The following is a 14,753-nucleotide window of genomic DNA, read 5'->3' on the forward strand; positions in this document are numbered from 1 at the left end:
ACCTACTACTCATGAAGTGAAGGCAAGGGCAAAACTGCCCCCAAGGTCTCACAGCATTTTAAAGTTAGTTCTCATATGAAACATCCTCCCTTTCCAAGGAGTCACTTCATTGCCCCATTAATATTTTATTACACAAAACTCAGAAATGGAAAAAGCATATGTTTGGAATGATATGTAGCAATAAGAATAGGACCCTGTTTTTATGTAGTTTTCCATTGCAGGATCCAACTCATGTATTTAACTGTTTTGGTTCCATTCTCTTTCACTTTTATTTTTGTCCTAGAATCTTCAGCTGAAAAATTATTCTAATAAATGTATTTTATCTTAAATATTAACAAGCCTCTATTTCAGCATCTAGATATTGCAAAACATAATATTGGTCAGGTTTAGCCACTTACAAAAATCACAGTTTAATTCTTCATGTTTTGCTATTCTACCATAAGACAAAATCTAGTTTTTCTGTGCTATTTCACTCTCTATTAACTCAGAATTTGTCATAAAGGAATGGATGTATGCTGAGATTTTGATTCTTTTTACTTTGTTACACATTACTGACATTTAACAGACAGTATGAGTTCATCCATTTATCTCAATTATACGTACCATTTAAAAAGTTAGACCACCTCTACACAGGTGCTCTTTAGGAGTAATATGATGGATCCTTCATAGCATTAGTCTTGCTCCCTGGTACTGTGCTACTATGATAAAACTTTCCACTTCTGCTCTCATGGGTAATAGTGCTGTTGAATTCTTCAGTCACAAGGAATGGAAGATACATCCCTAAACAACACCCATATCTAAAACTTTCTGTTGAAATACCTAACATTTTGATTTTTTTTTCTTCAAAGTCCAAAACACAGACTGTGCTTAAGCAAACAAGCACCATTATTTAAGACAATACCTACAAATATTGATCACAACCATCAAGCACCTTTTAGCACAAGTAACACCTTCATGAGGTGCAAGTCTCTATTCGGAACCACAGTCATTCAAATAATCTACTGTGCTGGTTTTGGCTGCGATAGAGTTAAATTTCTTCACAGTGGCTGGTAGGGGGATATGCTCTGGATTTGTGCTGAACACACTGGTAATAACAGAGTAGTTTTTGTTAACAGAGATGTTTTTGTTATTGCTGAGCAGGGCTTGCACAGAGCCAAGGCCTTTTCTGCTTTTCATACTGACACTCTGGCAAGGAATGTGGGGGTGCTTGGGAGGCTGGGAGAAGACACAGCCAGGACAGGTGGCCCCAAACGACCAGAGGGATATCCCAGACCACATGACACGATGCTTATCATGTAAAGTGGGGGAAAGAAGGAGAAAGAGGGGGACATTTGGAGTGATGGTGTTTGTCATCCCAAGTAACCATTACACATGATGGGGCCCTGCTCTCCTAGGATGGCTGAACACCTGCCTGCCCATGGGAAACAGTGAATTAATGCCTTGTTTTGCTTTGCTTGTGTTCGTGGCTTTTCTTTTCCCTATTAAACTGTCTTTATCTCAACCCACGAGTTTTCCAACTTTTACCCTTCTGATTCTCACCCCAATCCAGTTGGTGGGCGAGTGAAAACGTGGTGGTATTTGGTTGATGGCTGAGGTTAAACCACAACTACACACACTCTTTTGTATTTTCTTCTCCCTGTTTGCTAGAGGCACCATGACGGGTGCATGGTGTGGAGTGTTACCAACGCTCACGTATGTTATACACAGCCCACATGGTGTTTAAAGGACTTAAAGTCTAGGAGGAAAAAAAAAAAGAGGGGAAGAACCAGGAAAATTTTAAAATGTTTCCAATTTCATATTCACTTAGACTTAGCTGCATGTATCTTTTTGGCCATTTGTTAGCAGCTACCAGTAAGCAACCATGCCCAAAGGGAAAATGTATTTTAGTTAAAGATTGGCTTATAGCCTCATCAGCCAAGTTTTATTGCTCATAAAGCACAGCAAGAGAAATATTTATACTGAACTTGTTGCATAGGGACTTTAGATAGCAGGACAGTCATTTCTTGCATAAGGACTTTTAGCTGGAGACAGCAGAGTTACACTACAAGGGAAGCGGGGACTTCTAAAACTAAAATGTCTAGAAAATAAGATGAAAACATAGAAATGCTAAGCTCTCAATTTGAAGCAATTTATTTTTTTTTCTGAAAAGGTTCCCAAGACTCAAAATGTTTTATGTGTCCTTTGAGTTCAGAACACCCTAAGTACAGTAGCATATGTCTGTGCTGTTTAACCAAATACTCCAATGATTGGAACTCTTTTTTCTCTTTTTCTTTTTTTTTTTTTTTTTCTGTGTATGTGTGTGTATAGAAGGGAATATTATTTATAACCATCTAAGGTCTGGCACAGCATTTTTGAATCAATGCCATTCTACACATCAATGTTACAGTTGTTCTATATTAATCTAATTGTTTTAACAACATTGGAAAGTTTTTTCTGAACTAATATATATATTTACATGTTCTACAGTTCTAGCCTGTTGGATAATGACGTCCTAAAGAAGGTTTCAGCACCACCTTTTACATTAATATTAAGAAAAACTCACCAAAATACATATCTATTCAAGGACCTCCCAGTATTATTAACATCTCCAGGAAGTCACAGTCTAGGTAAACTCATGTAGGATTTGAAGTGGTCAAACTACAGAATGACTTTCTGCAAAGAGAAATACCCTAGGGGACGGTAGAGAAGTAAGATTTCATAGTATTCAAAAATGAGATGGCTAAAAATATTACAGTAGGTAAATAAAAATGTAATAGTCATTTAAGCCAGCAGGGACTGAGAGTGAGAGTTTCCAATTCTATTCTGGAAGGCTGCTGTCCTTGTCTCTGGTAGTCTTTGCTTTTATCTCATCAGTAATGTGTTACATCACACAGTGATAATGTCTGGCATTGATATTGTAGAATAAAATCAGAAAAGTCTAAGGAAAGTCATCAGCTGACTAGAGTTTAATTGCTAAAAGAGAAAAGCACTTTTTCAGTGATTTCACATTCATACAATCATAGGATGGTTTGGGCTAGAAGAAATCTTAAAGATCCTTTAGTTCCAGTGCCCCTGCCATTCACTGAACTTGAAGTCAGTTCTTTTCTAAGAATGTACCCCATTACTGTACTCTGCAACAAACTGCACTCTGAGGTACAGAATGTATAACCCTGTATTTCCTTTGTACATGTGTGGGCATGAATGTGCATGTGTTTGTGTGTGCATGTGCATGCTTCTCTCCTTTTCTCATTTATTTTTAAAACTACAAAAATATTTGTATATAAACATATTATTAATCCAAACTTTTAGTTCAAATAGCCAAGAATCCTTCTACCACCCACTGGGATGATGTTACTGACTTCGATAGATACAAGATGCATTGGGGTGGCAGAAAAAATATTTATTAGGGCCCATCAAAAAGGACTGTGCAGACGGAGGAAAAGTCACATTGTGGCCTGGTGCTAAGATCAAAATTTTAGACACCATTAATGACTCATTCGTGGAGCTGCTAATGAGGAAACCCACAAGAGGGAACCAGCAAGAGGAAACCCTTGAACCTGAGCAGTGCTTCAGGCATTTCCGGAACTATAAGTCGTCTAAATAATATACAGCTGTAATTTTAAATTTGTGATTAAAACCAACTGCCAATGGGGTTCCAGCATCTTTCTTCACAGAAATCTCAACGAGTCCAAAATCCTGCATCCATCTTCTCAAAACTGTCAGAGTAGAAATTTAAGATACAAATCAATAATTTCCACAAAGATCAAGCTGATTGCACCACCGTGGGATTAAGGCCATCATAAAAACAAGCTCAAAGTGCCCTCACAGATAAATACCAGGATTTTACTCCAGGATCTAATCACAGTTCATCTCCAATGGAAAGGTGATAGGGGAAGTACAAAATAAGAAACCATCTATTTTTTCCACATAGAGGTTTCATAACAGTTGGTTAAAGAATTCAAACCAATAGACCTCACTTAAGTTTGAAAGCAATAATTCACATACATATGCATGTGTATGTGAACCAACAACAGTTGTTTTCAGTTCTCTTTGTATTTCTTACTACTTTAGTTCCAATGCACATACATTTTTAATTGCTTAGCTTCTCTGTACTATCTTTTACTATTCTTAGTCTAGAAAGTATTATTGGATGAGCTTTATCATTTTAATTGTTTTAATTTAATGTTGTTCTCGTTAGTAGAAAATCTAATTTGAAATGGCAAAGGGTTAATTATGGAATTTTCCAGGGGAATGTCCCAAGGAAAGAAAAAGATATGGGATAAAATCAGTGAAATGCTAATTTTAGAATCTAATTTCTACTCCTAATTTTACTTCATAAGGTACTCATATTAACCCTACATATGGAGAAATATCTGTAAAATAAACTGTTCTTTTAATGTGCTATCATTCCACATGCAAAAAAAAAAAAAATAGACCATGTGTTAAAGAAGAATCCTAAGCAAGTTTTTATTTAATTCAATGTATTTACACACCTGATTAAACATGAATATCTGAAGACTTCCATGTTTCATTTAAAGTATAAATAGATGTAATTATATATAACAAGCTCTTCGTCTTTCCCAAACTCAGGCTCCTGAACTCCACAGTTTAACTATGGCTATTTGTTTAATAATCTCAGTTTGCTGGATTCGAGTGTTTTCAGAGACTCTCTATGAATACTTGAGACAGGATAGTTTAGGCAAACTAAGATCACAAAAGGTATAAACAAACTGTCTGCTGTTCAACAAACATGCATACAGCCAAAGCCACAGATCCCTCCTGGGAAAGAAGTCCAGACCAAATGTTTTTGCATGTGAAATCTGAACCCAAAATCTTGCATTTTGGGAAGATGCAAGCAGAGTGTTAGCTAAGGAGATTTGTTTTGATGAAAGCTGTGCATTTAGAGAGGAGGATATGGTCTGTTGCTTCCCAAAGAACCAAAATCCTATCCCTGCACTGACATGCCCAGCGACTGCTGAGGTTTAGGCAGAAGAAACTCCTCTGTCACTGAAATTTTCAAAGATATGCACCAAAATGGCAATAAAACACAGAGCAAAAAGTGCTTGGGAGAGCAGTTCAGCTGGTCTGCCTCTGCTCTCCCGAGTTCCTCATATCTGAGGACTGCTCATTGGTTACTGTCTCAGCTGGCCTGTTTTGTTTGTTCAGACTGTAAAAGGAAAAGTCCATCTTCTCAGGATTTTGCCAGCGCAATGAAACAATCTTCAGTGCTGACTTCCCAGGAGATTTTCTGATTTGAGAAAGATATTATGTCTCAGAAAGAAACACTGGATTTAAAGGGCAGTAAATCTGTACAACAGTCCCATACTCCTGCATCTGTATTTCTAATCTCATATACATCTGTGGACAATTAATTTGCTTGGCCACATGAACCTTCCTCTTAGAGGGTCCAGCAGGCCTCACTGTACACAGGAATAAGACACAAGGGAACCAGCTTCATTTTCAACACTGCCTGTTTACCATATCAATTTGAACAAATCAGTTTGAATAAATCAGCAAAGTGCTCAGTTTCCAATTCTACAAAGTGAAAATGACATAACTTTCTGACATTTGCAAGGCACTCAGCTACTTGAATGAAGAGAGGCTGGCTTTGCAAACTTGTTTTTAAACAAATTTCTAATTACTCTTGGTAAAATCTTCCAAGTCCCATTGCATAGCAGGGGAAGTTGAATCCTTTACCTGTCTTTAATAAAGTCACTCTTCCTGCCCACACATATGCACATGCTTCTCATAAATTTCTCAAACCTCTGCACTTTTCTGGCAAGACATTCCTCACAAAATTCTCAAACAGGTAATTTGTACACTGGCTATTAAATACATTCAGAAAAAGACAAAGTTTACAACTGCCAAATGGAAACAAACAAGTTTATTCTTCATATATTAAATAAAATTAGAATCTTGGGTCATGTAGCTGTTACCCAAATTGAATGTTGCATACTGCAGCTGCACAACAGGGCATATGTACTTGTCTCTTCACTTAACTTGTCAGCTCTCCATCAAATCTGTAAATAGATGAAACTTAGATTATATATTATTCTACTACCTTTGATTATTTATTTACATGTGCAGAAGAAAAATGCAAATTTGTCTGTACAAAATTACTATATATAGTACATACATATTTATGCACTGTAACTCTGCTCATAAGGAATTCATTGGGAAACCTATTTTCTGGTATTTATGTTCTTTGGAAAATCCTACTTGGAATCTTATCTTTATAACATTCATCTGTGTGCTTTACTCAACTGAAAGACTAACAATGCACTGTAGTTTGTGTCTGGCCTCTAGATGATGCTACAATGCTTTTAACTCTCTGACATTTAGTAGTATGTAACAGGAAAGCAACTTTCAACTGTACTCACACCATTTGGTACAGTAGCTTAAGAGCAACAGAAAAGTGATGTTGTTTACAAAAACAGAAGCAGAGAAGGACCAAGACCTTTTCCTGTAGAGGGTTTCTACTGTAAGTGGGTCGATGATAAGCACAAAATAAAAATTTTATTAGAATTGTTTTGCTTTATTTCGCAAGGAAGTCCCTGGAGCATTCTGCAGTCTGTAGCAACAGCTCTCAAAATCCTTATCCCACACCCTCAGAATGCTCCACCACCATAAAGTACCATTCATTCCAATCTAATCTGCGTTACATGCCATGTATCCACCACACATGTATGTGCCTCACTGGCAGATAACCATTGTTAACATGACTATTAAAAAGAATTTCACTAGTTTCAGCATAGAATTTCCTGGCAACTCAGCCTTATTGCAGAGCACATTAACTGCCATGGCACTGTCCATGTTGTTCCACTGAGACATAAGTTTCTCTCACTTTGGGGAGCACTTCTAGCTGTGCCTAACATTGCCCCTGAATAGACCTTGGCTGTTTCCTAATCCTTCTGTTTCCCGTTCCTCACTGATGACTTCCTGCCCACCTGCTGCCCAGATCCATGAAAGGATGCAGGAAGCCTACATTTATGGTTCCAACAGTAAAAAGCTGAAAACAGGAGTTGCAGGCAGGTCACCAAGACAGTAAAAAAAAGATCTGGGTTTGTTTGGTTTGTTGTTGGGGCTTTTCTAGAAAATCAGAAGCACTATAGCAAACCAGTGAATTTTGCCTCAGATGTTCTCCCACTTGGCATCTTGGGAAAAGGCTTAATGTTGTGAGAAGGATCTAATGAGGTTCTGACAGGTGCTAGTACTTTACACTTAAAAATAGTTCAAAATTTCAATAGAACAAGTCAAATCAGTGACAGAATCTTTGTTTTAATCCTTAGAAAGGAAGCTACATTTTTAAAATTTACTTTTTTCATCTGATTGTTCAAAAATTGATTGTAAAGCAGTAATGAGCCAATGGCAGCCACACTGCCATCATCGTGCCAGGTTATGCTACGTCATCACACAGAAGATCTCCCTTAAGTTGTTTGGCAACTGGAGACATATCAACTTTAAGCGATTAACATATTAAGAATTAACAGATGCTGCACTCCCAGTAGTGGTTATATTCTGATTTCTTTAGCATGCAAGGCTGCAAAAAAAGTATTGATCACCGTTGATGATTTTGCAGGTGGTGCCACTTCCACACATTGAAAGAATTGATCTGTTGGAAAGGCTGACTTTCAGCCTCACATCCAGGTTATTATAAGGATGTCTAGACAACCATCCCTACTTTGCCATGTAGTCTTTTCCCTGCTGCAGAGACCAAGGAAGTCTCCTGGTTTAGACATTCTACTGCCTCAGATGAGCTGACTTTTCTGGAGCACATTTCTAGATTAAACTAACAAACAATAACTATATACTAAACTTTAATGCTAATGCTATGACTAACACTAAACACAAACTGGGGCCTCTACAGCCTGGAGAAGACAGTAAAATAATGAATTTACTGTGTGCCCATACAACTGCAGTTCACTCGTATGAAAGAACTAATTGCCTTCAGGGTGTGCTCAGCATCACTCAGTGGCCTGCAGCCAAATGAGTCCTTGTAAACTGGGGAAGAGGTGGAAAGGAACTCTGCATCTTTCAATGTTTTCACTCCTAGCTGCTGCCAAAGACCTCAGCCTTTGGGGCCAAGAGATAAATATGTCAGTGTCTACAGTTGTGTGGAAGATTATTTATGGGAGATGGGGGAGGGAGTTCACATTTGCCTTTGCATGAGGTAATCAGTTCCTGTGTATACCTCAGGAAGCTGTTACAAAGCTTAAAAAAAAATAAGAGGAGATTATCTTATGCTTTCAGTGTCTATCTAAAGTGTTGCACAACAGTTTCTCTGAGCATATGGATCTGTAGTTAGACACGGTGGTTCATAGATCAGTCAGGCAGCAAAGTCTTTCAAAAAGGAGGTGTGGAAAAAAACACCAAGAGGACCAGCAGCTGAAGAATAGTCATGGCTACAGCTTCTGACAGCTCTTCAGGTTGGAGAAAGTGTTTTCCACGACAGCCCCTTTAACATTAACCACTTCCTTGTCTTGATTAGATAGCAATGGCACATCAAGCAATGGGAGAATTCTAGCAGGCAGTGCTGAAACAGATGGCACTCCCACAGTGCTCCTCCTGCCAGCTGCCCGGGAAGGAGCTCTCTCTACCCTGTAATAAAAATGGCATGAGTTCAGCTCCATTCCCACAGCACTCACTCTCTGCTTCAGAGGAGAGGCACCTCAGGAGCAGAGGATGGAGCATGGCACAGGAACAAGCAAACCTGCAAGGGAAAGGCTCATGAATGACTAGATTCTAGCAAGTCTGAAGTCCCACACAGTTACTAGAAACCCGTGACATTTAGGTTCATTTCCAGTTGTAAATATAAAAGGAAAACATAGCAAATTATGATATAAATGTGCAAAATTAAAGCCTGGTTGAATCAAAAGATTACATGATTTATTTGTTCTCCTTGCTAATGCTCTTGTAAGTATTTCTCTTCAATATTGGCTTGCATTTCCACAGATGGGAAGATGAAAAAATACCCTACCATACTAGGACAGGACACGAAAGATTTCTGAGACAACAGCATTTGCCTACTTACAAATATTGTTGTTGTCATCATTTTTTCACTTCTTTCCCCTTTCAAATATGTTTATTTCACTTTTGTTATCATAATAAGGCACTGGTAATTCAGTGCAATAGTCATGATATAAGACTGGTCACATACAATATGCTCCTGGGTTTATGATTCAATCCTTACCACTTTTCACGGTTTTCAGAAGATATGTATCTCTGAGTTTTTCTATGCAATGTCTCTAGAAGACCCAACTCCCCCACAGTAGTTACAGGTCAGTAGATGTTGTTGAAACAGACATTACTAATCATGAAAAACACAGGAGCAAACAAAATCTAACCAGTGTAAAAGACTAAGGTGTGTAACTGTAATAAACACCTTTCCTACAATCAAATAGGGCCAGATAATGGACAGGGAGAGTTTTCCTTTGTCCCACCTCTTATGTGTAAATGCTTGCTTCACAGAGTTCCCTCGTAAAAATAAAAAATAAATAAAAAAGATCATTCTGCAATAAAAGCTCCAAACAGCATCTCTCTATAATAGCATAGCATTTTAGGTTATTTTGAAACAATGCCATTTAATTTCTAAGAATTAGTAAATCAAGACATAGACTGTAGAGTGCTGTTTTCTTTCACCTATCTGTCAGCAACATTAATCTCTCTACTCCAGATCTCTGACACAGAATAAAATATCTGAAAGAAACCAACAAAAATAACACCTTAAAAAGCTATGCCAGTATACATGAGCTTGGTTACAGCACTCAACCCTTGCAGCCATATTGTATAGTCATTAAATCACAGAGTCATAGAATCATTAAAGTTGTGAGAGACTTCTGAGTCCAGCTTTTGACCCAGAACTACCATGTTCACCACTAAACCATGTCACAGAATCATAGGGTCATAGAATGGTTTGGGTTGGAAGGGGCCTTACAGGCCATCCAGTTCCAACCCCCTAGCTGCAGGGACAGAGACACCTTTTATTAGATCAGATTGCTCAGAGCCCCATCCAACCTGACCTTGAACACTTTCGGTGATGGGGCATCCACCAATTCTCTGTTCCAGTGCCTCACCACTCTCACAGAAAAAAAAATCTTCCTAATATCTCATCTAAATCTACTCTTTCTCAGTTTGAAGCCATTCTCCTTGTCCTGTCACTACATGCCCTTGTAGAAGTTCCATCTTTCTTGTAGGCTCCCTTCAGTTACTAGACAGCCACAAGTAGGCCACCCTGAAGCCTTTTGTGGGCTGAAAAATCCCAATTTTCTCAGCTTTTCCTTAGAGAAGAGGTGGTCCACGAACCTCGAGTTTGTCCAGGTTCCTGGCATCGCATCAGGTATGTCAACCTCACCATTCAACTTCGTGTCACCTGAAAATTTGCTGATATCCCCAGGTGCCACATCCACATGTCTTTTGAACACTTCCAGGGGTGGTGACTGGAATTTTTCTAAGGAGATTGTGCTTAGAAAGGGAATGGAGGTAACAGTTCAGCTGGGGCTTCATGTGCAATCCAGTGAGGTCAGTGGGTTGTTCCTGTCTTTGCCAGGTCCAGCTCTGAGTGGAACTGACCACAACAAGGGCTGACTGCCTTGTCACATTTTCCACTGATGTAACCAGTTCAGGTTTAATCAGATGCTGGTAGGGGCGCAAGGCAAGAGGACCATGAATTTTCCCAGAATGCAGTTCAGCTGGAAAAAGTTTTTGAGCAACTTTGATTCAGTAATGTGAGGTTAAACTGGAGGGAAGCTTTGAGTCATGGGCATTTTAATCTGGGATGAGACACCCCAGAGTCTGTTCCTTGCATTGCAGAACTGTGGCCTTGAGGCAAGGCACTGGAGTTAGCAATAGGCTGAAGGTCAGAGCAGAACGTGCAGCGTGTCAAATGATTCAGAGAATAAACAGACTCAGGAAGGGCAAACACACAGGCTCCAAAGGCAACACAATAGACTGACCTTCTCAACTTTCTTTCTTCAGCCTACCACGTCACCAGACGTAAACGCGGGCAAGGAGATAAAATAAATGAAAGATGGATCTCAGCAAGTGGTCAGGCTTTCAGCTACTGGCTGCTCAAGCTGCCTTGTGTAACAGAGTGCAGGGATGAACACAAAAACAAGCAGAGTGTTTCTAACCAGCTGTTTCAGCTTTAGTACCAACCTGGAAAATATTAGCAGTTGCATTTTCAAATAGTTCAACCAAAAAAAAAAAAAAAAAAAAGAGGGTGGAGGAGAGAAAAAGCTTAAAAACATTCCGTTGGAGGTATAGATTTGATACAATTTCTCAGAGAAGGCATTGGGCAATGGATTTATTTGAATGTATTGTATAATGTAAAAGAGCAATTAGAGCTAAAGAAAGAATTTCAGCTGGTTTTGACTGCCAAAAGATATAAATTCTTATTACCCAAGTTTTTCACAAATACACATCAAGCTCATCAGATTTTCACAGTCAAAAACATTCTCTAAAAGCCAAAACATTTTGAGTTTTGTCAGAACAGATTATTAAGATTCTAGTCTCAAAAGGTTCTGAAAACATTTTACTTTTTATTCAACAGCAAATTAAAATGAAACCAAATGTTTAACCTGGAACAGTCCCCCACACCCTTGATTAAACCCGCAAAACATGAACAAACCAAAAAAAAAAAAGTCAATTATTTCCACAGCTGGACTACTAATTAGGAAATAAAGGCAACACAATTGATGTCCGACTAGTGACTACCACATCCTACTCCAATATGGTCTTTGAATAAAATACAAGCAAGAAAGACTAAAGCAGCTTTGAACAGCTCTTTCGTTAAAGGCTGGATCTCCCAACATATTCTCACATCATCTGGGTGCTTATACCATTAAAATTCAGCTATAAAAGGTCTGTGACCACCAGAGAATTTGTGCAGGTGAAATCACCAACAAGAAGCTAATAATTGTCTTTCCTTGAAGGAATAAATTCAAGCCAAACACATATATATAAGAATTTTCCTTTACAGATTTGAGATCCAGAGCCAAGAGGTGCTGCATGAGGGTTTCACTACCCTTGAAAACTTTCTTCAGCAATAAAAACGGACCACAGAATAAAAGGAAATAGAGCAAGAGAAAGGAGCTCTTCTGCCCTTATGCTGAGCTGACCCTGGACTGATGACAGCTTCATTTTCCACTTGGCACAGGATGATTTTGGAACGCCCCCAACTGTATGAGAAGTGCTCCCAAAAATCCTGCAGCCCACTTGTGACCTGAAGCAGAGTCCAGCAGCGTGGGTGAATCAGATCAGTTAACACCTTGTCAGAAATAGAATAAAATAATAAAAAATAAATAAAAAATCCAATACAAAAGAGGAAGAGGAAGAGGGAGAGGGAGAGGGAGGAAAAAAGGGAGAGGGAGAGAGAGGAGTAGGAGCACACTCCCACACTTTCTGTTTAAGAGATGTGATCGGAGCAGGGCAGCCCACTTGTTCCTTTCCAAACTGAAAACCAGACCCCATTCCCCAGTGCCTTTCCTGCATACAGAAACCTTTCTGTAGTTTCAGCAGCATATTTAAGTTAAAAATTGCTTGTTATTTCCAAGCAAACATCAATTTCAACTGCGTAAGTGCCCAAACGAAGAGACATCAGTCCTCAGCCGGGCTCTGCTCAGTGACCAAAGGGGTGGGAAAGGGAGGGATTGTCTGTAGCTAGATCCTGAACTAGGATAGCCTCAAAGACATTTGGAGCAGCCCAGGATTTACTGCCATTTATGCAACAATCTGGACTTTACAGCAGTGGTGGTTTGGCAGAGCATGACTCTGTTTTGCATTCTCTCTACTGCAAAGGAGTTGTTTTCACTGTGTTTATAGTCAAGGAAGGAGTTCCCTTCTGTCTGAGGCCGTAACAGGCAGCTAATTACATCCAGGACAAGCCCTTTTTGCACTAGAGCAGTGGCAAGTCTGCCTGGCAGAAACAGCCACTCAGGAATTTTCTAGCGCTTAAAAGCAATGAGAACCCGATCCTGCGTGCAAGGCACAGTGGCTGAGTGCTACACACGCTATTTTCTTGCACACCAGGAGCAGGTGGCATTTAGTGACCAAGGGCTTTGGTTATTCTTCAGAGGTAATAGGTAAAGTGCCTTCTATCAGAAGGGGCAAACACCTGATTGCTTCTCCACAAAGACGGGCAGCAGAAGCTTTCCCTAAATTTGAACTTACAAATACATTACTGCTTGAGAAATTTTAAAAGCCTCAGTCATGAGTTTTAGGGCAAGCAACATTCAAAGTGGCTGCAGTAGCTGGTTAGCCTGCAGTACAAGGCAGAAAGGCAGGCCTCTGGTGAGACAGTCCCTAAGATGAGAGAACCCCAGGTTAGGGTAAGAGAAGAAGCTTCTCCCAGGCTGCTTTGTGTTGTTACGTTAATGTACCCCAGTTCTGCCTTCCTGGTTGGCCGCTGGCCTCTCCGCCCCCCTGCTACCTTATATGTCCCATGCCATAGAAAGATCTCCACTCCAGGTTCCCCCCATTGGCCCTTGCCTATTGCCACTGCCCAAGAGCTTCCCCATTGGCTCCCATTCCCTAGTCCCACCTTTGTATCGCCCAGTGCCCTCAGCTCATTGGTCCCTGGTGCTTGCCCGACTCCCGTACTTAAACCTGGACCCTGCCTTGTCTTTTGTCTTTGTCCCTTGACCCCTTTGCAGTGTGGCTGCAATAAACCTTCGTCTGCGGAACTCCACGCAGACACCCCTCCTGGCTCTTTGCTGTCGATCCATATTACTGGAGCTGTCGGTGCGTTTGTGCGTGCACGTGTGAGTGTGTAGCTGGTCCTGCCGAGCGGCTTCGCCAGAGACGCTTTTGGAAGATCACAGCACCTCGCACTAGGGCACAGAAGCCACAGCGCCACGGCATAGCAATAAGTGGCCTCAGGACACTGCAAAGGATTACTGGATGACTACAGCTAATGTAAACTCATTTCTGAGCTGTTTGCTTCTCTTTTGATAAAAGATTATTTTGGTTCAGTGTGCTATTTTACAGGGGTTTTTTTTACTTTCATTTTTTGCTTTACTTTCATTAAACTACAATAATTTATTAGTCCTCCTATTTGAAATATTCCAAATCTTAAGTGGTTTTGTGCTATTGGAAGGTCATTACTTCAGTAAATGAGGAATTCACTGTACCAAGACCTCTTTTCTGGAGAGTGCCATAGCCCTGCACCGCACTGCCCAGCACCTCAGCTCCTGGACTGCAATGCAAACTCTGCCTTGCTTTTCTCTGGTGCACTGTATTAGTTTGTGTTTCAGACCATACGAAAATAGCTTAAACTGCTTCTGGACTTGAAGCGGCCTGGCAAATAGATGGTTGTTTTAATAATGCTGTTAGATGCCCCATGGATGGAGCAAATAACTCATTGACGGGGTGCCAACTGACGAGAGTTCACTGCTCACTCAGTTGGCCGACTCACTGTTCTATGCCCAGGAATGCCCCGAGCTGCCAGGAGAGATGGCACGGGCGATCCAGCAGTTCAGCGGCTCCGATACGCGGCAAGTGATAGCTGTTTGGCTATCGTCACAAGCAGAAGCAAAGAGGTAGAAATACAGCCCCTCACTCCGTGACTGTATTCCCATTTTCTTTATTCCTCCCGTCCCGAGAGGGACGAAAGAACCAGTCTACGGAAGGGGAAGCAGGAGCAGATGGGACGGGGCAGCTGTGATCAGCCGCCTTTATTTGGGGGAGGGGAACAGGGAGAGCAGGGGGTGGACCCACGGTAACCAGCCAATTGGACTCTGTTTCGGGGGAGTCCGTGCTACTTTCAAGTTCTACCCGCC

The 14,753-nt window shown here is 40.4% G+C and overlaps 1 long non-coding RNA gene across 1 annotated transcript in view; it reads right to left on the reverse strand.

The window, feature by feature from the left end:
• Positions 1 to 4,552: 4,552 nt before the first annotated feature.
• The window catches only part of LOC138105774 (uncharacterized), a 43,838-nt gene continuing 33,637 nt past the window's right edge, over positions 4,553 to 14,753 (reverse strand). The window contains exon 3 of the long non-coding RNA XR_011148680.1: positions 4,553 to 5,999. This is a non-coding gene — a long non-coding RNA (uncharacterized lncRNA). The remainder of the gene's footprint in view (positions 6,000 to 14,753) is intronic.

This window comes from Aphelocoma coerulescens, chromosome 2 (genome assembly GCF_041296385.1).
Source record: "Aphelocoma coerulescens isolate FSJ_1873_10779 chromosome 2, UR_Acoe_1.0, whole genome shotgun sequence".
Lineage (NCBI taxonomy): Eukaryota > Metazoa > Chordata > Aves > Passeriformes > Corvidae > Aphelocoma > Aphelocoma coerulescens.